Source organism: Nyctereutes procyonoides, unplaced genomic scaffold, assembly GCF_905146905.1.
Source record: "Nyctereutes procyonoides isolate TBG_1078 unplaced genomic scaffold, NYPRO_anot_genome, whole genome shotgun sequence".
In the NCBI taxonomy this organism is placed as follows: Eukaryota; Metazoa; Chordata; class Mammalia; order Carnivora; family Canidae; genus Nyctereutes; species Nyctereutes procyonoides.
Window position 1 is genome coordinate 43,235,513 of NW_026575120.1, and position 25,232 is coordinate 43,260,744.

A 25,232-nucleotide genomic window follows, 5' to 3' on the forward strand; every position below is an offset into this window, starting at 1 on the left:
GCCCTGAGCTGCTGCCCGGGCCCAGCACAAGCTCCCTCCTGCGGGGAGCTGCTCCCCAAGAAGCAGGTTGCTCTGGCTCAAAGTTTCAATCTGCGGCTCTGGCCGTGGCCATGCCTGCTGTCCTCTGCAGCTGCCACCCTCCAGCCCCTGGCCCCTGCCACTGTCCCCACGCCCCTTGTTTTGTCTCTCGCCCTCCTGGCCCATTTCGATTGGGCTTTCCTGCACCTTGTATCGTTCTCCGCGTCCCACCGGGTGCCTCCTGGGTCTGCTCGCCCAACACCTCACCCCCTCGCCCCCCACCCAGTCCTGTCCGGACGACACCAGGCTCTCCCCGCGCACCTCGGCTAGTGGCTGCAGCAGCCCCCGACCTCGTCTCACCTCCAAGCGCGCGTGGGAGCTGCACACGGTTCCAGTTGCACACGGGAGCCCCGCGGTTCACTACTCGGGGAATACTAGGGACCTTCCTAACTCGCATTTCTTTTTAAGAAACAAGTCGTGTAATGATCATAATCACCATTATCCCTTGGCTGAATGGGATGAATCACTACAAATATTGTTAACGTTTTTCCCATGGGTACACCATGTAACACATGAAAAATCAGGGTGGGGGGCACAAATGGCATGCAGTAGGCTCTCTGAAGAGTTTCTTTAAAAGTTCAAATTATTATACAAGGAAACATCCAAGTTGAATGAAAAAGGAGATGCTGCATGCAAAATAAGCCCCCGTTAAGAGGTATATTAAATCTATTTGTGGCATCTTAATGATTTTTGACTAATTTATCTGACTAGGTAAACTAATTTTTTGAGACTTCATTCAATAGTGTCATTCAATACACTTAAAAGCAAATCAGATGTAAAATAGCCTATTTGTTTCCATGCGTGTTTTGTAAAACCTGTCCATCCATTTAAAATATTTGTCCATGGGGCACTCTGGGTGGCCCAGTGGTTGAGCATCTTCCTTCGGCCCAGGGCATGATCCCGGGGTCCTGGGATCGAGTCCCGCATCGGGCTCCCCACAGGGAGCCTGCATCTCCCTCTGCCTGTGTCTCTGCCTCTCTCTCTCTCTCTCTGTGTCTCTCATGGATAAATAAATAAAATCTTAAAATAAAATATTTATCGAGCACTTAATAAAGAAAGAAATGTCTTTAAAGCCCAAGGAAATTGGCTGCAAGGGGTGGATTTGGGGACCTTCCCAGGCCAAGGACGGGAATCTCAGAGGGCGATAATCTGGTATCACTTCCTGTAGGTCACTTACCCAGCCCCCTAACGCAGCCACTTACTCACTTACTAATAAAAAACGATGTCCTACCGCATGTCAGGCACAGGCCGGGCGTGTGTTACAAATTTAGTGGGAGATTTCAACAAGTAAACAGAAGGACAGTGGGTGACAGAGGTAGGAGCCTGGGGACAAGGTGCAGCCTCTGGGTTAGAGCACGCAGCACTCACGAGCTTCCCAAGCTGATGGCTCCAGGAATGGGAGCTGCTCAGGGCAGAGGAAGGGCCCACTTGAGGCCTCAGCACAAGACAAAGCCAAACATATTGAAAAGGCATCAACGAAACTATTTTTTTCCCAAAGAAAACTTTTATATGGTAATTTTTAGGAATTATAAACAAGTTCCCTGAAGGATACAAGGATGACAGTGTTTAACACACACCCCTTGGAATAGGTCATCTGGGGACCTTCAATGGGATTGAAGGGATTATTCAATGCAGATAATTGAGTAACTTGAATTTAGAAAGACATTAAAATTTAAAAAACAGACAAATTATACACAGAATCCCCTTTACACTCCTTCCAGGTTTTTTCTGTAAATGTTTTTCTTTTTTTCTTTTTCTTTATCTTGGGGGAAGTGGGGAGGGGCAGTTTTTCTTTCTCTTTCTTTTTCTTGGGGGAAGTGGGGAGGGGCAGGACAATATCCGATTATTGATTAGTGGTAAATTTCAAGGAAAAAGAATTTTTGGATTAGGAGCAGAAACAATAAGTTTCTCACCACAAGACTGAGAGACAAAAAAAAAAAAAAAAAAGACTGAGAGACTAACACAGAGCCAGTGCAGATGCATTTAATATGATTGATTATGACAATACAAAAGATACTACTATTATTGAAATCCAAGGAGGATGGGAACATATCTGTGGGTTGACTCTCTTGTAACATGGCACCAAAACTGACTTAAGACATAAACCTAGGTCAAGTATGACATTCATTTAATTGAAAATAAATGGGTAAATATGTTAAAAATTGCAATGGAATGATTTTTTTTCTTATTGATGATTGCATTACGTCATCAGTTGATCCTGCAAATGGATTTCCTGCATTAACTACTCTGTTTCATTCACATAAAGCATGCATTACCTTAATAGGAATTCCCCTCTTTATTTTGAGATCATCCCAATCTTTTTTTTTTTTTTAATTTTTATTTATTTATTTATTTATGATAGTCACACAGAGAGAGAGAGAGAGAGGCAGAGACACAGGCAGAGGGAGAAGCAGGCTCCATGCACCGGGAGCCCGACGTGGGATTCGATCCAGGGTCTCCAGGATCGCGCCCCAGGCCAAAGGCAGGCGCCAAACCGCTGCGCCACCCAGGGATCCCCCGAGATCATCCCAATCTTAAACATGAGTTTTAGTCATGTTTTAACGAGTGTGCTCTCATTATAGCTTTTTTTTTTTTTTAAATAAAGCTTTCGAAAATGTATTTGAATTCTGGCCTACAACTTTGAGGCGTCCCTGCCTCAAATCGTCCCTGGAATGGATGATTCCATTCCAGACCCAGGAGGTAAGAGCATGTGCCTGCGTGTGTGTGACTCTCATACGTCACAATGACAATGTTAGCAGCATAGTCACTTAAAATAACGTTAGGACTTCAGAAGATTGTCATTACATTTAACACGGGGTGTTTACATCTATGGGACGCCAACCCCTGTGGGGCCGAAAACTCTGTATCACTTTGGCTTCCCCCCGAATCTATCAACAGCCTACTGTTGACCGGAACCCTTACCAATAACATGAAGCCTCGATTAACACATATTCGAATGTCATATGTACTATATACTAAATTCTTACAATAAAGTCAGATAGAGGAAAATGTGTTATGAAGAAAATCATATAGAAGAGAAAATACATTTTCAGTATTGTATTGTAGTTATGAAAAAAAAATCTGTGTATGAGGCAGTTTAAACCCATGTTGTTCAAAGGTCAACTGTACTAGAAATGAGTTTAATTTTCTTAATGCTAATATAAGTATTTCAGAACAATTTATATAATCATATAATTATAAATATATAATATATATTTAAATATTTAAATATAAACATAAATTACATAAATCCTTGAACTAAAGTCTAACTTGCTGCAGCTCCAAGAAGTCAGGAGTAAAAACGCAAAATTATTTCCTGTGGCCTGGCAGGGAGGCTCTGGGAAGTAAAATTTACTCCTAACGCCTTTTGAAAAACTGGTAACAAGTAGTAATAAATTCTAAGGGTGCTCATCTTTGTTGATAAATGATGTAATCGTTATTACAGAAAAAATAAAAATAAAAAACCTACAGAGTTTGGGCTCTGTGGTCCAGTGAGGTACCCATTGTCCTGATGACATTTTATTTTGCTGGGGACACAGGTAGTTTACCGCAGTGTCTGGAGTCATTCTGTAATTATCAGGGATTCCATTTAGTTTTCTCATCTGTAACACTCACAAAGAGAAGCCCTCCAGGTCATCTGAGTCAAGAAATAGTCCCTTTACCAACCACCCCTGGGCAGCCCTATATTTTTTTCTTCTCTGCTCAAAAACAAACAAACAAACAAACAAAAAACATGAATTGATCCCTTTGGGGGTCTCCCACTGTAAGAGAATGATAGTGCTGAGGTTTGTAAAGCAGATAAGAAAATACTGTTTTTATTAACAGTATGGGCTTTTCAAAGAAGCCCAAATCAATTTCAAATCTGCTATAAACCTTGTGATATTAATTCCCTAAACACCCTTATGAAAAAAAATCAGTAAATATAATGAATTCCCAATATGCAATATAACTAGGGAGTAAAATCATAGTGCATAAAATAACATCCCCAAATGAACTATAAAATCTTAACTTCTTGAGGAAAGTAATGCATATGAGTCTGAAACATGAAAATGAAGTTTCGAAGCCAAGTGTGTCCTGATTGCGTAATCTAGAAGAACTCCAAACTTGTAAGAAAAAGACTGACGCATGCATTGCGCGTGTTGTTTTTAAGATGGTTTCATTTATTCATTGGAGACAGAGCGAGCGATACAGAGAGAGAGAGAAAGAGAGAGAGACGAAGAGCACGAGCAGCAGGGACCGAGGGAGAAGCAGGTGCCCCACTGAGCGGGGAGCCCCATGCGGGGCTCGATCCCAGGACCCAAGACCGTGGCCTGAACCGCCCGCACACGGCTCGTCCTGAACAACATATGTCTAACCCTTGAGTCTTGTTCAGGCCTGGCTGCGGGCCCAACGGTGTGGCTCAGAAGGAGGACGTACCCGACATTTTACAGCTTGGAAATGACTTTCCTCTGTGTTACTGGGCTTGATGGTGGGACTGGATGCTCGTCTGCTGCCCACCTACCTACCCCGGGGATCTTTTTTTTTTTTTAATTATTTTTTTTATTTATTTATGATAGTCACAGCGAGAGAGAGAGAGAGAGAGGCAGAGACACAGGCAGAGGGAGAAGCAGGCTCCATGCACCAGGAGCCTGACGTGGGATTCGATCCAGGGTCTACAGGATCACGCCCTGGGCCAAAGGCAGGCGCCAAACCGCTGTGCCACCCAGGGATCCCTACCCCGGGGATCTTGACCATGTCCCTTTATCTCCGTGTTGCTCGGTGGCCCCAAGGGTAACGTGGGGGTGGTTATGACGTTCATCTTGTGGGGTTATGGGGAGGATGGAACCTATCATTGGGCACGGCTCCCCCTGGCTGGGCCCCCCGACTGTGGTGGTTGGGTGGCCCCCCCAATGCACGAGGCAGGGCGCATCTGCCAACGGAGGGGGGCTCCAGGGCCTGAGCTCGAGCACTGGGATACCAGGCAGGCAGGCCTGTAGGCAAGGCCACCCGGATGAGCAGAACTCCTGGCAGCAGTGTAGACAAGACCCGCCCATGTGGGGCATAGGCCAGTGACCCAAGTGCCCCGGGGAACAGGTGGGCCGCCCTGCTTGTGCCAAGAGCCACAGTGGAGCGGAGAAAACAGAGGCCAGGAGGGGAGGTGACAGCTTCCCAGGGGAACCAGCCTTGGGCGGGTGCTGGAGACAAGCAGGGTGCATCTCGGGGACGGAGGGGGCCCAGGCACCCTGAAGGCACCGTGCCCGGGGCCCAGGGCCTGGGCAGAGCTGGGGCCTACCTGGGTCCAAACAGGGCACGACCTGCTCTGCGGGACACACGTGAACGTGAGAGCAAGGCCCTGAAGCTGCCTCACCGAGTGAAGCACCGAGTGAAGTGTGTCGGGTGGGGGTGGGTGGGGGTGAACAGGAGTCTGGGAGACCTAGGGTGGCCCACTGCCACCGCCGGCTCCCCTTCCCGCTGGCCGGCGCCCCCGGGTTAGCGCCCCACCCAAGTGCCCTCTGTGGGTCTCTCTCCATCTCGCTTTAACTTACACACACGAGCATCAAGCTCCGCGTGCTTGTGGGCGGTGGGGCTAGAACAACAAGGGTAGACAAGGAAGGAGAAGAAGAAAAAGCCTGGGTGCCGGATGGGGTCTGGAGAGGCAGGCGAGGGAGGCCAGGGCCGCGGCAGGGGGGCAAGAGGAAGACAGGAGGCGGGAGAGCGCGGAGGCCCCGCGGGGAAGGTCGGGGAGCCTCCTGCGGGGTCAGGCCTCGGCGGGGAGGCCGGAGACCTGCAGAAGGCACGAGCTCTGTCCACGTGAGGCCTGCACCCGCTCCGGGACATGACACGGCTGACTTACCGCACAACGTGGATGGACCTGGAGGGTATTATGCTGAGTGAAGTAAGTCAATCGGAGAAGGACAAACAGTGTATGTTCTCATTCATTTGGGGAATATGAATAATAGTGAAGGGGAATATAAGGGAAGGGAGAAGAAATGTGTGGGAGATATCAGAAAGGGAGACAGAACATAAAGACTCCTAACTCTGGGAAATGAACTAGGGGTGGTGGAGGGGGAGGAGGGCGGGGGGTGGGGGTGAATGGGTGACGGGCACGGAGGGGGACACTTGACGGGATGGGCACTGGGTGTTATTCTGTATGTTGGTAAATTGAACACCAATAAAAATTAATTTATAAAAAAAAATAAATGATATCCAAGGAATGAACACAATCTCAAGGGTTAGCAACCCTTATAACCTGAATTCTCTATTTGGTTAGGAATTTAACATCCCGAATATTCCCCACTATGGTTAAAACCACTGCTGCGATATTAGGTTTCTTGTATCTTTAACTGAGGTATTGTTTTGACCAAATACAGTATAATTTGTCAGGAAAATAATCAGGATTTTGATGCTTTGTTATCAACTTAATTTTAATCAAGTGGTTGACTCAGTGGGGTCCTAAATAACTCCTGGGGAAAATACTGAAGAATTCCACTTAACTGGGATAAACACACAATGACACGTCTCAAGGCAGGCGGAACCAAGAACGTATCTAAAATGAATTAAAAGATACTCTAAAATACAGTAAAGTTTCCACGGAAGGAAGAAACCGGAGATGCTAACTCTTCCTCCGTGCACAACTAGGGTGACCTTCTGGAAGTAGGCAGCTAAGGGCCTCGCGGGAAGGCTGGGGGTGGAGGCTCGCACACGTGTGCAGAGCCTGGCCGGGCCCGTGCACGGACGTGGAGTGTGCATCTCCACGAGCAGACCACTTCGGGGAGCCAGAGGTGCTAGCCCCGAATCACAGTGCCCGTCAGGAGGTCATGAAAGGGTTTCTGCTCCGGCGCCGCTTCACCCCCCGGATCAATTGTCTCCCCAAACCATGTTATTTCGGACAGAACAGAGGTTGATTCCAAAGCCCCGGTAGGATCTATGATGGGTCCCACGGGGATTTCCTGCTGATGGCAGGTCAGTAGCACCATTCTTTTTCCCCAAGTAGGTTGAGAAATCTGGACTTTCACGTGTCTTGCACCATTTTACCTGTCACCACACCATTGCAGTGACATTGGGAAAGTCGGGAACATTTTCTCCCTTTTCTGGTAAAGCCAGACACTATGAATAGCTGGCCCCTTGTCTCATCTGTGGGTGCTGTGGGATACAGATTCCCAGTTAAGATGTCCAGAAATAGGGAACACAGTCAACACTCCTAGAACTACCCATAGCGCTTATCAAGTCAGGCAGGACTAAAATAGTTAAGAGTTTATCATCAAGGCCACAAGCCAAACACTGTAAATTCAGACTGAATTTCAATGACATGAAAAAATTCCATGAAAATATGACATTTCATCAGGGTTTTATTTTGTCTACCTGTGCACCAAAGAATTACATAAATATATATATGTATATATATAATTATACATATATAATTTTTAAAATATATATATATATTTTAAATTATAAAATTTTTAAAGTATAAAAATTTTAAAGCATAAAAATTTTAAAGTTATAAAAATCCATATAATTTTTCTATATATAAATATATATAATTATATATAAATTATAAAATTATATATATTAAATATAAAATATATATTATATATTACATACTAATATTATATATACTATATATTATATATTACATATTATATACTATATATTATAAAATTATATATAATTATATATATAGAATATATATTTAAGGTATTTGAGGTATTTATATGATACACACACACATAAAGCCACATGCCTGATTGATTTTTAAATGATATCCAAGGAATGAACACAATCTCAAGGGTTAGCAACCCTTATAACCTGAATTCTCTATTTGGTTAGGAATTTAACATCCCGAATATTCCCCACTATGGTTAAAACCACTGCTGCGATATTAGGTTTCTTGTATCTTTAACTGAGGTATTGTTTTGACCAAATACAGTATAATTTGTCAGGAAAATAATCAGGATTTTGATGCTTTGTTATCAACTTAATTTTAATCAAGTGGTTGACTCAGTGGGGTCCTAAATAACTCCTGGGGAAAATACTGAAGAATTCCACTTAACTGGGATAAACACACAATGACACGTCTCAAGGCAGGCGGAACCAAGAACTTATCTAAAATGAATCAAAAGATGCTCTAAAATACAGTAAAGTTTCCACGGAAGGAAGAAACCGGAGACACTAACTCTTCCTCCGTGCAACCCTGGAGGGGTTTTGAAGATTAGAGACGCAGATTCAGTCTCTCGTTTGCTGCTGACTTGAGCGTTACTTTTCTGATGGTTTGTCTTTGTGGGATCCACACCGGAACGCGTTCCCACTCCTGTGAATGAATTCCTGTCCCCCGTCTCTCTGGACCTCATAAGAGTTGACATGAGGACCATGCCTCCCACACGACTTAAATGATGCAACTACAAGCATCTGCTATCTGGAGTTCGGTGTCGGTGCTCACTTCGGTAGGACACGTCCTGAAACCGGGACGGGACAGAGAAGCTTTGCATGGTTTCTGTGCAAGGATGACACGCACATTCTGGGAAGAGGTTCATGTTTTGATCAAATACGTTTCAATAAAAAATAAATACCTAAAAGCACTTATGCAATAGAATTTTAAAAATTGATTATAAAGCTTTAAAATGTGTGACTTTAATGTCAGTATTTTATTTTATTTTTTTAAGATTTTATTTATTTATTCATGAGACACACACACACACACACACAGAGAGAGAGAGAGAGAGAGAGAGAAAGAGAGAGAAGCAGAGACCCAGGCAGAGGGAGAAGCAGGCTCCATGCAGGGAGCCGGTTGTGGGACTCGATCTCAGGGCCCCAGGGTCACACCCTGGGCTGAAGGCGGCGCTGAACCGCTGAGCCCCCCGGGCTGCCCAATGTCAGTGTTTTAATTCAAAATATCATTTGATAAAGATAAAATCACTAGTTTGTCCCTATTAACCTATGTGTGATCAGAGCGCCCACTGTGTGTATGCGTCCGGTGAGCAGCTCTCGGGGGCACCTGACCAGCTAAGTCGGCAGAGCATGAAACTCTTGACCTCAGGGTTGTGAGTGTGAGCCACAGGCCACTTGAAAAGCATAAGTAATGCTGCTGGGAATTGGCTGTTCTTGAACGCCCGCTACATTGCACACGCTTTCCTAGGGGTAGAAAATACGGAAATAAAAGTGAACCATGCAATTGTTGGAGCTCAAACGGTAGCGAACAGACGAACATCACCCGGTCCTCAGCGTGCATGGACCATTTCCTATGTTTGTTCTAGAAATAACCCCCGAGCGGTGGCCCTGAGCTCGGCAGCCCCGCAGCCGTCGGGGGAGAGAGCTGCTCGGTGGCTCAGGGGGTAGGGGGGTTGCTGTGCGCCCGCCAGGTGTCGGCGCCACCGCAGGGCAGAGGCCGAGTGACAACATCGGCGCTGGTTGTGCTGTGACGTGGGTCGATGCCTCAGGGACATCGTGGTGGATGATGTGGGCGCTGCCGGGACAGCAAAGCAGGGCTAAGAGGAGAGGGCAGGGTGCGGGATGCCGTGTTGGGCCGGGGGTCACGGGGTGCATACTGGGGTGGGCCCGGGCAGAGAGGGGAGGAGGATTGGGGTGCAGGGGGCAGACGGACGCCTGTCCTTGGTGGGCTGCCCTGAGATCCAGGCCTTCGGCTCAGGGTAGGGAGGGGAGACGGTTTGCAGGCCAAGGCCAAACCCTCACTGAGCTTTAGGGGATCAGGGTTGTTAGTACAAAGGGAAGGGAGAGCTCCGGGAGAGTTGCCTCAGGAGCAAGCGGCCTCTGCAGCCCTGGAAGCAGGAATCCCAGGGCCGGTTGCAGATTGCACGGCCCGGCCCAGCCTGCTCTGGGGGTTACAAACCCTAACCACACAGTAAACCGAGTCACCCACCCTCTCCATGCAGCTCTCTCAGAGGCGGGATACATGCACGTGGAGACACGAACAATAATTAGACCAGCGACGCCTCTCACGGCAGGTGTTTCCTTCAGCTGAATCCATCCCTTTGCAGTTGGCCCTGGCCTCTCCTCAAAGACTAAGGACTGAGCCCACCACAGGTGTCTGTGCTCTGTAGGGGCCAATTGCTCGCTATCCCTCGACGTCAGCGTGATTAGGGAAACAGATATGAGTGGACGAGCCAGCGCCCGGAACACAAATTAAAAAAACAAAACAAAACACTAATACTGAGGATAGCATCTTACACAATTTGGGGAAAAACTCTGCCTCCTGTGTCCCCTTCTCTCTTACTCCGCTATCACTCGCGTAACCGGGGATCTCGCTCCCAGCCAGACTTCAGAGCATCTCTCGGTGGGGAGGCCTTGGCCGACCATGGCCCTCTTTTCTTGGTTGCCAGGTGCTTCAGGTAAAAGACTGATTTGTACTTGCGGCCACTCATTCATTCGACCAACAGGGTTCCCTCAACTAAGTATTGGCTGTGACAGTCCTGAGTCCATGAAGCTCGAGCAGAGCGATTTTGAGTTTTCAGGAGGCAGACGTTTCAGTGACGCTATTCAGTGACACAGAAATGATGTCCTGGTGGAAGCGTCCTGTGCTCATTGACTTACTCATGTGTCGTATCATTCATAGAGTCAACAGGGATCACCTCAGCACCTGCTGGGGGTGAGGCCCTGCACTTAGGAATCGGGCACGAAGAGCAGGGCAAGATGCTCACTTCACCACCCACAGGGCTTCCAGGCGCCTCTCTGGCCGATTCAAAGGAAACGACACAGTCACCTGACCATCTGCAGTACAGGGCATGGGGGTGATGACCAAGGGGGACTTTCTCCTCCTCCCCAGCATGCGAGTGCATAGACGTGTGTTGGGATGTTGAAGAGCCACCCAGAGTCATCCTCTGGGACCTTGAGAGATCCTCTTGCTTGGTTATGGTTGGGCTCTGAAGAACAGCCCTGGGCTTGAGGTCAAGGACTCGCCCCACGATGTGGACGCTGCTTGATCCCCCCTGCTCGGTCGTATCTGCACGTGTGCGCCCTCCCTCGTCTCTCGTCGACCTCTCCACAGCAACCTTCCACCCGGTCCCCCTGTTCCCCCTGTTTTCCTGGAAGAGTCTACTCTCCCAGAAGCCCTGTCTACGATGTTTCTAAAACCTAAGCAAGACGAGACTGGTGCCCCCAACAGATATCCCTCAGTGAGTTACTACTCACGTCGAATGAAACCAATGACCTTTGGCCTTGTGTGACTTGCCACCCGACCCCCTAACCCTCCGTCCTTCCTCCAGGCATTACCCGGCCCGTGTTGCTCTGGGCTCCCTGACCTCCTGGCTGTCTTTGGGAGAAACCGACCACGTGTGGGCCCTCTGCCTGGAATGCCGGTCTCTTCTGGGCTCAACCCCTCTCTGTCTCCCAGACTCCACAAAGCTGGTTGGGCAGACGGGCCTTCCTCGCCTAACGTAATGCACAAAAACATCCACCACCCTTTTATATCCTACGATCCCTCTACTCCTCTTCATTACTTGGCATATTTTTTTCATGGGTTCTTAGGCCAGCAGCATAAGCTTGGTGGTAGATCCACAGATTTCAGAACTACAACAGAAATGTCAAAGGTGCCCAATGAACACTTATCGACAGAATAAATGAATGTCCACGGGAATAAACATGCTTGAAACCCTAGGGCCCCAGTTGACTCTAGGTGAAAAGGAAGCAATACTGCCCTCCCTACCCACACAGCAAACCCTCTGTGGTGCCAAGGAACTGGAGGCAGGAAAGCTTTCCGTACAATCTCAGGTGTGACAGTTAGATGTTTTATGGAGATTTTAGGCATCCTAACTGGCAGTAGTAATCAGCTTTCAAACCCCTCTTAGGATTCTGGTTTCATCAGATTGAGTAGTTTAAACTCCTTTAAAATTCTAGTTTTATGATCCTTTGTTTATAGCTAGTATTTTCCTCCAAAGCATAGTAAGATTCTGATTTATTTTTTGTTTTCATTTTGAAGCAAAAATTGACGCGTTCACGTATTTTCCCAAAATCGTATCAGGTGCTTCAATTACAAGAAATGTGTTTCAATCAGGCCAGGCCCAGTAAAATGCTGGAGGCGGCGAGGCTGTTCATTGCTGCACTGTGTGCGATCGCATTGAGTTTCTCCTCACCTCCTAGCAAACCCTCACTGATCAGGGACAACGACGTGCTGCTAAATAAATTCGGGTTAATGTGAAGATGACAGTAAGCACCACCACCATCATCATCCTCATTATCCTAATTTCCTTTGCATTTACTTCTGAAGACAGGACCTGGGAAGAGGAGTCAATTCACCCAAAGTACTGGATTTTAAACTTGATTCCAACAGAGTAAGAGCGACTGGAGGGAAGTCTGTGTTTTTAAAATATTTTTTTCAAATCCTACCATATATACAAACGTGCCAAAAAATCCCGGAATATATTTTACGTGCAGTCTCCGACATCTCAGAAGACATAGCTTACCATGTTAGATGGGCCGCCGTGACACCTGGCCGGTTTGTACAGGGAGGCTTTATTCTGACCTTGGTCATTGATAAAGCATCCCAACTTTTTTTTTTTTGTAGTGTTTTTAAAATCATAAACTTTTATTTTATGTATACTCGACAAAGTTTTCAATGTGTGTAAATGATTTATTTCTATTTTTTTTCTCATAGAGTTTATCATTCCAAGGTGTTCATGACAGTATAGTTGTAGTTCCCTTGTGCTGACAATGTTCATGAAACTAAAATAATTCAAAAGCAAAAATACAACAGGCTAACCAAACTGAAGGAAAGAAAGGAAAGTAAATATCTTTCATTCCTTCCAAAATATATTGTTCCAAAATGATTGATGTTGATGTGCTTTTAAAAGATTTTGCAAGTGTAGGGGATCTCTCGGTGGCTCAGTGGTTTAGCATCTGCCTTTGGCTCAGGGCGTGATCCTAGGTTCCTGGCATCGAGTCCCACATTGGGCTCCCTGCACGGAGCCTGCTTCTCCCTCTGCCTGTGTCTCTGCCTCTCTCTCTGTGTGTCTCATGAATAAATAAATGAAATCATAAAAAAAAAGATTTTGCAAGTGTCTACTTTTTTTCTAGATGAAAGCTTTCTCAGGGAAGAGATCTTGTAGCTGTAACTTTGTAGAAGTTAAGAGAAAAAAGGCTGGCGTGTCCATTTCGTTTTCATAAAGTTCATAATATTTAAAAAATATAAACATTAAATTAAAGGACTCTAAACCGGGAACACCTGGGTGGCTCCATGGTTGGGCATCTGCTTTCGGCCCAGGGTATGATCCCGGGATCCTGGGATCGAGCTCTTCTGGGGTTCCCTGCCAAGAGCCTGCTTCTCCCACTGCCTGTGTCTCTGCCTCTCTCTCTCTCTCTCTCTCTTCTCTCTGTGTGTCTCATAAATAAACAAAATATTTTAAAAACTAATTTAAAAAAGGACTTTAAACCATAATTCAAGAAATTGACAGATAATCCGAAGGCCTTTCTGACAGCTCTTGCCCCAAAAGACTGACCAAAACTTATCCATTTTACAAGTCACAACGTGTGTCAACATTTGGAACACGCCTTACACTCTGGTTATCACATCTCAGAAAGAGTATAATGAAATTCAACGGTATATTTATCCCAGAGTGTGAGAGGCAAACGTTAAACGTTGAGAAAGTTTGCAAGATGATTGATCGTTGAACACAGCCCTTATTGGTTAAATTACATAAACTTAAAATTAAATCCTTTACTTCAAAAAAGATGCAATAACTACTCAGATCTCATAAATTCCTAATCATTTTAGGATATTTGGCCTAGATCCTCACCCTTGAGGCTGGCTACGTCCACAGTACTCGTCTGGTGGAGATACTACCTAAGGGAGTTGTACTGCATGTTGCTGTCAATGACATCACGTTGACAGCTAGAAATTGGCCGACATGGAAGCATCTAGACCAGATTGAAGAATATTATAAATCAGGCCCGGCCCCTCACATAACTCATGGTCAGACATTTACTGGCACACTGTTGAATATAAGAGATTTACAGAAAGCTCCCACTCCACTTCCCAGGACCAAACCATGGGTTTCATTCTTGCAGAGCTTTCTCCCACTGCCCCATCCCAAAGAGACTCAATGATTTTTTTCCCTTTCTTTCTTATACCTCCTCCTTGTAATTCTATTATAACACATACCATGTTTTAATTTACTTATTTATTTAATGTTTATTTTCCTTTCCCTCTAGAGAGGGAACTTTCACAGAGCAATGTATTGCTGAGTTTCCGTAAGTGTTTATAGAGTTAATAGTAAATGAATCAATTAATTAGTGTAGAGAAGGAAGAGATTAAAGGCGATTCTTGTGCTATTAGACTATCAGGCTATTAGCGCTTGTCTGAAAGGCTCAGACACGGGGAAGATAATCATCCCATCACGTATGTCATGTGTGTCTGAACCAGAATACATAGTCCCACACGCACTTCCATCCAATGTCTTGCTCCCTGCTACGCCTTCCAGGGCCGTGTCCTCTACAATCTACAACGCGCAATAGGTGCCTTGGAAATGAGGCAGCCGCCCAACAAGAGAGACACGGTTTCATGACTTAGTATAAGACAATTACTTAGCAAGAATAGGGGGTGAGGGCATTTGAAGAAGGAGCCTCATCTCTCCTTAGTCTCTAGACACAACTTGGCTCTTGCCTCATGACAAGCAGGAACTTGTTTAACAACCGACCCAATTGCAATGCTCATAAACATTTTACAGGAAAGGCATTCGCATCTTCAATATTTCACAGAGAGCCTGCCCTCTCAGTATGCACATACTTGATTCAGAAGTTAATTTTAACTTGAATAACTGAGCTCCCTCGACCTAGGGGGCACTGGCAACCTATACATAAAGCATCTATGGCGTGAGTTATTTTTAACTTACACCCAATCAGCCAGCTTGCTGCATAAGAGGAGTATTGGATTTGAGTCTGCAAAGAAATTGGAGCTATTCTCCTGGGAATAGAGGCACAAACATGTGCGCTGGCCACTGGTGTGGCTCGGGCCATCCTCAGGAACCCTACAAACAAGCTGCTATTTTGTCACATTGCCTGACATTCATAATGAAGATTTTGACACAATACTAAGATCCGGATGTGTCTTCAATAATGTCAAAAGCCGACTGCATTATGGTTATCTTCATTCTGTTATCGCAAACTGATAATTCAGCAAAAATGCCACATTCTCTGAATGTGGATGTGAGTATCAGTCCTTGAATTGGATGTAAAATATCCTATATTATGCAGTCAGTTAGCAGATTGACACCAGCTCAGTAGAAGCTATCATTTTCCAAGCAGATTTCCGTGAAATCAGAGATACTTAGGTAGACATTGCTCTCATGGTTTTTGCATTATTATTATAAACAGAGCAAAAGATAATAATAACTGTTAAATATATCGGGCCATGTACATGATTCGTGAGCTAATGTAATACCCTTACTAATTAAAGGCTTACTATGCGTCTACGCTATGCTGAGCTTTCTCAAACCAGCGTCTCATTTAATACCATAGTAATTCCAGATATTCAGTAGTTTTATCCTCATTTCACAGATAAGGACATTGAGTCAAGAAGATTCACCAGTGCCGGGCAGACAGCCAGCAGGGGAGGAGAGTGGGATGGACCCTGGACTTGAGGGTTCGATGGCCTTTGCCGTTCATCACAGTGTTAACTCTTCCAAAATTAAAGGTAAGTAAGGGGGCCCCTTGGGCGGCTCAATGGGTCAAGTATCTGACTTGGGCTCAGGTCCTGATCTCAGGGTCCTGGGATCCAGCCCTGAATCCCTGAGATCCAGCCCTGTGTCAGGCTCCCTGCTCAGGGGGATGTCTGCTGCTTCTTCTCCTCCTGCCCCTCCCCCTCGCTCATGCTCTCGTTCTCTCTATTTCTCATAAATAAATAAATAAATAAATAAATAAATAAATAAATAAATAAATAAAATCTTTAAAAATAAAATCTAATGGAAGGTAAGTTTTCCAAACAGGTGGAACTGATTCCAAAACAAGAGCAAGCAATGTTCCCAGGACAGTTTTCAGACAAGTAGGAGGGATTTAGGACAAGCCAAGGAAACAATGGTGTGAATCCTCAAAGATAGTGAATGGATGCAATGCATTTGCTCTTAGCAACCTAAGAATCGGGAATCAGAAACGGGCCAGAAACCCCAGGATTTAGATCGTTCTGCACGGGAGGCTTTTAATCCCCGGGGAATGCAGGGTTTTGGAGGACGCCTGAATACCTGCCTGTCTTTCTTCCAGTTGGGAAACCCCTCCTGCCATGGAACCCCATGTGAAAGGGTCACCAGTGCCTCTCCTCGCTGCCCTCCCACCGGTTATCTCAGTGCTGTTTCTCCATGAGCCTTCTGCAACAGAACCCTTCCTCATTCCCACAGTAAACCAAGTGGAAAAGGACAGACCACCACTTCTGGTTGTCCTGTCACCCAACACACACCTTCGGCCTTGCCTCCTTCCTCCTCCTCGAGGAGATGCTGCTGTTATGGGCGCCTGTCCTCGCGTTGTGAGAGTCCAGCACACACGTGATGCTCACATGTAACCCCCGTAGCAGGTGCGGGGTACACAGACAGTGTGGGGTGCTATTCTCTTTCTCAGTTCATGAACAAATGAAGACTTTGGAGGGAAAGACCACAACGCTGAGAGGACGTGGTGCTGTGGCCGGAATGTTTGCATCTCCACAACCTCGTAGGTTGAAGCCCTCACCTCCAACATGATGGTATTTGGAGGTGGGGCTCCAACAGGATTAGATGAGGTCACGGGGGGTGCGGAGGCCCCACCGGGATTAGTGTCATGGCCTGAGGAGACCGTGGAAAAGCTGCCATTTGCAGGCCAGGGACAGAGCCCTCCCCAGAAACTGAATCTGCCAGCCTCTTGATGCAGGACCTTCCTGCTTCCAGATCGGAAGGAAGGAAGGGTCTGTCGTCTATGCCAGCCAGGTTACGGTACACGATCATAGCAGCCATGCTGCCTCTGACAGCGCTGTTTACACATGGTGCACACTCCTGCCTGCATTCATCACGTAAGGCCCGTATGTCCCTCAGTGACCCTTCCCTGGAGGGACGGTCCCGGGCACTATGGCCTCAGCCCCACTGCCTGCCAACCTTCCTGTCAAATAGACAAAGTAATCACCTGCGCCCTAGGCTTCAGTATTTTATCATTGATGACAAATATAGCCACAGGGAATATTCATATGATTAGCACCTGTATCTCTTAATATATTTATATATTCTGAAGTATCTTAAGAAACCAGGAAGTAAATTAGGTTTGAGTCCTAAAAAAGAAGTTGATTTGTCTGGGTGATTTTGAAAGCTTGCTTTCAGACCTTCACGATGACACATTTCATTTTCTCTTTGGCCTTAGCCATACCTGAAACAACTCATTTATTTCCTACTGCTGGATTTTTTTTTTTTCAGATAATTTTTTCCTCCTTTAGCCACACTGCATTGTGTATAGAAGTAAACGGTGACTGTGGGGTCAGGCGCTGAGGCGTTGATCCGCGCCCTAAGCACATGGAGCTGTTTTACCCCCGGGGGCAAGCTAGTTAACCTGAGTGTTCATTCCTGACATGTGTGCAGCTCTAGCTCTGTGTGGCGGGATTGTTTTCAGAGCAGATGAAGATGTGCACTCCACCCGCCGTGCTTTGCACATTCTAGGCACTGAGCCCATGCTAATGTGAGTCCTGAAAAAGCTATCTCATTCTCTATTTCATCAAATTTCATACATTGTCTGAAAACCTTTTGCATCTCAGATGCCCATATATCTTAAAAACATACTGATGGGACATCTGCCCTCCCAAATAACTCACATCGTACACTACATAGGGAATCTGTTTCCTGAGAAGTTTGGCTCAGGTTGCGTGTGGGGCTAGGGACCTATACCTGCATATAGTGTGTTAATCAAAATCAATATCCTAAAGCCGAGTATACATTTCAATTGACCATGAGATAACCAAAATGGGGATATAAATGCTATATGAATAAACAAGTGAAAACTACCTTTTAAAAGTGTAAGATTTAATGGTGTGCATCTGATATTTCTCCCCCAGAAAAGTTATCTTTTAAGCTAGTTATTCATGTAACAAAGAGACTTAGTATTGATCAGGGCTATTTCAGAGCACTTCTTGAATAGTGCTTGAATGCAATTGTTTACCCACACATATACCCAGTCCAAGGCCATCGCCAAACAAATATCATACATGCATATTTTTAGACTACTGGATTGTGTAAAACTCAGTATTTCCATTAAATTCTTGAACTCAGAACAACCCTGCCTCATCCATCCCATCTTTTTCTCCCATCATCAAATAGCTTCACCCTAAACAACTCTCTATGGGACCAAAGAAGAGGGGCCTGGATGTGAGCAACAGGAAAGTCGGATCAGTACACCAAATACAAATCTCCGCGGGGTGGGTACCTCTCTCTAAAGCATTTTGTGCATGTGGAACCTCGGTGCTTCCCGGGATGAGCCCGTGGACCCTGGTGAGAAAGGATCCACACAGACCGAGCTCTTTCATTTTGTCTCCTCCCCAGTCTTCCACAAAATCACCAGTGAGCTGTTTATTCTGGGCATCATGTCATCCTCACTTCTTTGCTAAAGCAATTACACATAATGGTGTGAAGCTCTCTGCCTAAGGGGAATTGAGAATCATACCACCACCACTTCTGGAGAGCCACCCATGTGTGCCCGTCAGCACTCTCCCACACTGGGGGCATTTTAGCTCCGTGGTAGAGGATTATTTTAGGTTGGGAACAATGAAATACCTTCAAAGCACTTTTTTGAATATCATTTTTGTGCCTGGTCTTTCTTCTACTGAAAACATTTCCATATTCTTTTATTTTTTTTTTAAGATTTTATCTATTTATTCACGAGAGACACAGAGAGCGAGGCAGAGACGCAAGCAGAGGGAGAAGCAGGCTCCATGCAGGGAGCCCGATGTGAGACTCGATCCCAGGACCTGGGATCACGCCCTGAGCCAAAGGCAGACACTCAGCTGCTGAGCCACCCAGGCGTCCCCATTTTCATACTCTTTTATTTTAATTCCTAAAGTTATTTTCTGAGTTATCATCGCTTCTCCACATGAGGGTATTGAGACAAAGAGGTTCAATCATTTACCAGCATCCCTACAATTAGTGATTGAGATTCAATCTCAGGTCTTCAGACTCCAGATTTAATGTCCTCTCAGCAAAGCTATATCTGCTTTGCTTTAGTTTGATAGCAAAACATTTTGCCAGAATTTTGAGGACATAAAGGATATTCATAAATGTTAAGCTAGTAGTTTGCTTGCTTTTATTTAACATTCTTATTTATTTAAGATGTTATTTAAACTCAGAATACTAAGTTTCAGAAAAGTTGGAATCATGTAAAGTTTATGTTTGATGTGAAGGAAAAGCATGACCCAAACTCATGAGAACACATTTGAATTAACAGATTAACACCAAATGGATAAAGTTTTCTCTATTCTAATTTAATGATGGCTATTCTAAATATGGAAAATTCACAACTTTAAATATTTTTTTTCCTCTGAATGATTCTTTGATACTTAACATTCCCATTTAGATGCAGATTTTGGAATATTTCTTTGCTTGCCAGTGATGTGCATATATTCTGTCTTCCTTACATGCCATCCAAATCAGCCTGCACTCTCCTACCCATGTATTTTGTTCTCTTTGGAACCCAGTTTGGGATAATGATACAGAAGTTAAAATAGTCATAACGTTATTGCAGCTCAGCAGACTCATCCTCATTCCGAATGCCACAGATCATATTCCAAACTGGCTCTAGTGTTTCCATCAAAGCACTTATTATGTTCACCATTTCCATGTATTATACGCCGTTCTAAATTTTCTTTTTGAATCAGTAGCATTGTGGAGAAGAACTTGGCCAAATTTTACCCTTAAGCTATCTTTGGAATAAAATACCGCAAGCAAGTTCATTTTGGAACCAACATGTCTAGATTCAGGCAAGCTCCACTCACAAGGATCAACATATGGTGGGAATGCAAATTGGTACAGCTGCTACAGAAAACAGTATGGAGGTTCCTCAAAAAAATTAGGAACACAACCATATGATTAGACAATCCCATTCTGGGTATCTCTCCGAAGGGAATGAAATAAATATCTAAAGAGACATCTGCACTCTCATGTTCATTGCAGCATCATTCACAATAGACAAGACAGGGAAACGACTCAAGTGTCCCTCAGTGGATAAACGGATAAAGAAGGTGTGGTTGATATTGACGATGGAATATTACTCAACCACGAGAAAGAGGAAATTTTACAACTTGGAACAACATGGGTGGACCTTCAGGGCATTATGGTGAGTAAAACGAGTCAGGCAGAGAAAGAAAAAAAATATTGTATGATTCTGCTTGTACGTGGAATCTCAAAGAGCAGAACCTGTAGAGTAGAGAGTAGATGGTGATTGCCAAGGCTTCAGGTTGGGGGAAACAGCCCCAGAAAGATTGGTCGGAAGGTACAGATTTCTGATTATAAGATGAATAAGCCCTGGAAGCCTGACATACAGCGTGGATAGATACCGGCACTGTGTTATATTCTTGAATGTTAAGAAAGTAGATAGATGTTAAATGTTCTCACCACTCTACCTCCCATCAAAAAGGTAATCATGTGAGACAATGAAGGTATTAACTAACCCAATAATAGTAATTCTTTCACGATATATACTTGTATCAAATCATCATGTTGTACCTCTTACACTTACACGATGTTAGATGTTGATTGTATCTCAACAAAGAAAAAAAAAGAAAGATCAAAATAATGTAAGTCTACCTCTTGAAGTAAAAGTAAGACCTCTTGGCTATGGATCAATTTGCTGGTTTCATTATTAAACATACAATGGTGGAGTCTGGGAAACACTAGTCAGATTCCGTTGTTTTCGGGACACTTAAGTGACTGACAAAATCAGATCCTTATTTGGAAGAAGGAAGCCACTGTTTTGGGTTTTGGTTTTTCCCCCAAAAGTGGCTACAAATTTAAGTTGTCTGAGGGCTAACTTCACCCACTATATTGACTTGGATGACTCAGCAGTCTAATTGGTTTTTCGACCATAACAATTCCTTAAAACTGTTCTACACATCATAAAAGTGTCATTTGATGTGAAGCGTGGGCTCGTTTTTGTAAAATCAGAGCATAGCTCATCCAGCTGAATTACTGGCTTCATGGATAATGAAGACAGTCCGGAATACTTGCTAGGAAGGTAATGTCGAAAAATTTGTCTTTCACGGGCAGCGGTGTGACCTCAGGGAAGAGCCTGGAAACCTCTAAGGCTTGTTTTCACTTTTGCAAAATAGGGAGGTGAGACCACATGAATCACGGGATCGGCTTTCAGCTTCCTTCCCTCGTGGGCTGGTCGAGCCAGAGATTCCTGAACAAGTGCCTTTCTCGTGTCCACACGGAAGTTCATCCAAACACAGTAGGGCATGAGGAGGCGTCCAGTAAAGTGGAGGTGGCAGGTGAAGAGTTGCACGAAGCACATTACAGAATCTAACAAAATATCCAATCCACGTCCCATAAACACAGGGTCCTGCGCACATTAACGGCATGACTACTGATGCGGTGTACTCATGGTCCTCTCCTTGAATGCACCTGCGGTGCCGTATGGGGGCCCTCACATCGCTGGTGTACCCAGGATCAGCTCCAACTTAGACCGGCTGTCATGTCTAGCTTAACGTTTGTGCTGGACACCCCACCCCCCCCCCACACACACACTTCAAACACAGCTCCAGTTTGGACAATAAAGTATACAGTTACCTATGTGTGATAGGAGAAAAAAGTTATCTGTCGGCCTGTTCATAGATTGGATAAGACCACCTCTGTCTTTATCATTTCACTATGATAAATAAGGAAGCCACATCTAAAAGGAAATCTCTCTTCTTAATTTAAGGCTATTAACACCAATCCTTAAAATAAGTTATGAAAGCAGAATCATTATTGAGAAATCTATATAAAAAATAACTCCCTCAGTGTTTATTTTCTTGTAGACCTTCTCAGTGCCAATGCTCTTAGTCTTCTAGTTTAAATGACCTGGTCTCCGAGATGTCCTCTGACGAGTTCAGGCAGTACGGAGCACAGTTTACCTTTTGCTCTGAAAGCCACTCTCCAGGGCGGCTGATTCCCTGGCTCTGTTTCCCTACGGAATGGCTGATGGCCTTTGGAAACAAGCAGCTCTCTTGAAGACTGTGGGACCTTGAGTTATGGCAAAGTCCTACCTGTATAAACACTTGATCTTTGCTCCACTAACGTCTCTTACGAGAGGAAATGATCGTGTGGCGTAGTGTCCATACCTCTCCTCCACAATACAAGTGCTGAGCAGGCAGTTGTGAGCACTTCCCCACCTTACTCTGGTCCTTCTTCTTCCTTATCCACACATTTTCTTTGTTTATCTGAATTTAAAGACATCTTCCTCTTAAACCTGACAAATTTTAGTATCATTTTTTAGTTATTTCTTTGCTTTTATCCTGCTTCTTTTTGTTTATAGAGATGTTCAGCAGATTCAGACCATTGAACACTGAGTCTATTTAACTATTTTGAAGTATTTCAATACCTTATATTTAGATACAATTAAAGTACATAATAGAGCCAGCTATAAATTGGCCAGAATAAATATGTGTTTCATGGAAGTGAATGAACACAATAACACATATTTATCCAAAATTACAAATATTGTCTCTTTTATTTTGAAACGGAATATAACAAAATATAAAGCACTGATTTTAAATGAGGGAAGTCTTAAAATTCTTTTTTATAAATGCCAGTAGAAAGTTTAATCATCCAGTGATACTTATAAAAAAGGATAATGTAGTGTGTAGATGTGCTTGGAATTCAGATATTAGACCTTGGATCTGCTAAGTGCACTTGGGGCCTTGGATCCTTAACATAAAAGGGGGTAGTAATTACTGTTCAGACGGGTAATAAAAACTATGCTTTCTATTATGTGTAAAATTTTCCCACACTACATGTGCCTACTAAATATTAGCAACCATCTATAACTATTATATACAAAGTGAAATGTTGGGGAAAAAAAGCCCATTTGGAAAAAAATATATATATATAAATTCTAGATTTTCAGTGCACTGAAATTTCGTATTACTCTTGCAAGATCTCCCCAGCCTAAGATTTCTCAATTTAAAAAAACAAATTTACGTTTTAAGCATTCTGGATGAAACGTTAGCATGATAGAGATTCTAAAATGCTATACATAATGGAGATGACTATTAAGGTATAGTAATCAAGACAGTCCCATATTGACAAAACTGACAAATAAACTGGAAGAGAATAATGAGCCCAAAGACAGACCCACAAATATAGTCAACTGATCTCTATTTGACAAAGGAGCAAAGGCAATTCAATGGAGAGAAGACAAACCTTTTAGCAGATGGTGCTAGAACTGAACATCCACGTGCAAAAATACTGAATTTAAACACAGATCTCATATTCTTCACACAAATTAAGTCAAAATGGATTATAGACCTAAATGCAATATGCAAAAGTCTATGAGTCTTTGAAGGTAACAAGAGAAAATCTAAACGATCTTGCACCTGGCAATGATTTTTTTAGATTTTTTTTTTTAAGAGAGAGAGAGAGAGGGAGGGAGTGGTGAAGAGGGGCAGAAGGAAAGAGAGAGAGAATCTCAAGCAGATGCTACCCTCCAGTGCAGAGGTGGACGTAGGTCTCAATCTCACAACCCTGAAATCATGTCCTGAGTTGAAATCAAGAGTTGCATGCTTAACCAACAGAGACACCCAGGTACTCTCGGCAATTATTTTTAAATGCAACAATAAAGGCACGATCTATTTAAAAAGTTGAGAAGCTGGACTTTGTTAAAATGAAAAACTTTTGCTCTGTGACATGTTAAAAGAATAAGAAGGCATTTCATGAATAGGAAGAAAATATTTGCAAAATGCTTATCTGACAAAATAATTGTTATTCAAAATATACAAAGACTCTTAAAAATCAACAGTAAGAAAACAATCAAACTAAAATGAGCAAAAGGCCTGGATTGGCATCTCCCCAAAGAAGATACGGATGGCAAAATGTATATGAAAAGGTGCTCCAAGAACATGCAAATTAAACACCGAGATACTCTTACATACCCATCAGAATGGCCAAAATCCAAACCATCAGTAACACCACATGCTAATGAGGATATGGAGCAATGAGAACTCTCATTCATTGCTGGTGGGAATGCAAAATGGCACAGCCATTGTGGAAGACATCCGAGTGCTTTCTTATAAGACCAAATATTGTAACTCTGAGATCCAGGAATCACACTCAGTATTTACCCAAAGCAGTTGAAAAAAAGGTCCATACAAAAACCTGCACATGGATTTTAATAATGACTAAAAAAAATTATTTATTTATATTCGAAAAAGAGAGTGTAAGGGGTGGGGGTGAGACATAGGGAGATGGAGAGAGAAACTCCAGCAGACTCCCTGCTGAGTGGGGAGCCGACTTGGGGCTCAGTTTCATGATGGTGAGGTCATGACCTGCACTGAAATCAAAAGTTGGACACTTAACCGACCGAGCCTCCCAGGTGCCCCTTAATGGCACCTTTATTCATAATTGCTAAACTCTGGAAGCAACCAAGATGCCATTCAGTAGGCGAATGAATAAATAAACTGTGGCTCATCTGGGCAATAGAATATCCCTCAGCACTAAAAAGAAATGAGCTACCAAGCCATGAAAAGGCATGAGGAAACCCTGCATATTACTGAGTGAAATACTCCGATCTGAAAAGGCTACGTACTGTGCGATTCCAACTATATGACTTTCTGGAAAAGGAAAAACAATTCAGACAGTAGAAGGACCAGTGTTTTTCAGGGTTGTGGGGGAGAGGAGCAATGAATAAGTAGAGCACGGGGAATTTTTAGGGCAATGAAACTATTCTGTATGAAACTGTAATGGTGGATACTTAACATTATGCATCATTCGAATGCACAACTCCAAGGAGACAGCGTGCTGTAAACGGTGGACATGGGTTCATAAGGCTGGTTTGTAAGTCATGACAAAACTATCAAGCCCTCTGGTGAGGGTTGGTGATGGTGGGTGTATTTGGGGGTGGGGTATGGGGTGACAGGTGATACACACAAATGCTCTGTACTTTCCACACAGTTTTTCTGTGACCTAACAACTTTTCTAAAATAATTGTTGATTATAAAATTATATTAAAAAAATGAGCAGCAAGGAAAAAAAAATCAAATAAAA

The 25,232-nt window shown here is 44.0% G+C and overlaps 1 protein-coding gene and 1 non-coding gene across 2 annotated transcripts in view; one reads left to right on the plus strand and one right to left on the minus strand.

Annotated features, from left to right (window-relative positions):
* The window catches only part of CSMD1 (CUB and Sushi multiple domains 1), a 1,869,885-nt gene that overhangs the window by 591,049 nt on the left and 1,253,604 nt on the right, over window positions 1-25,232 (minus strand).
* On the plus strand, window positions 8,487-8,594 carry LOC129516246 (U6 spliceosomal RNA). Its single transcript, XR_008665727.1, has one exon. It is a non-coding gene; the product is annotated as a U6 spliceosomal RNA (small nuclear RNA).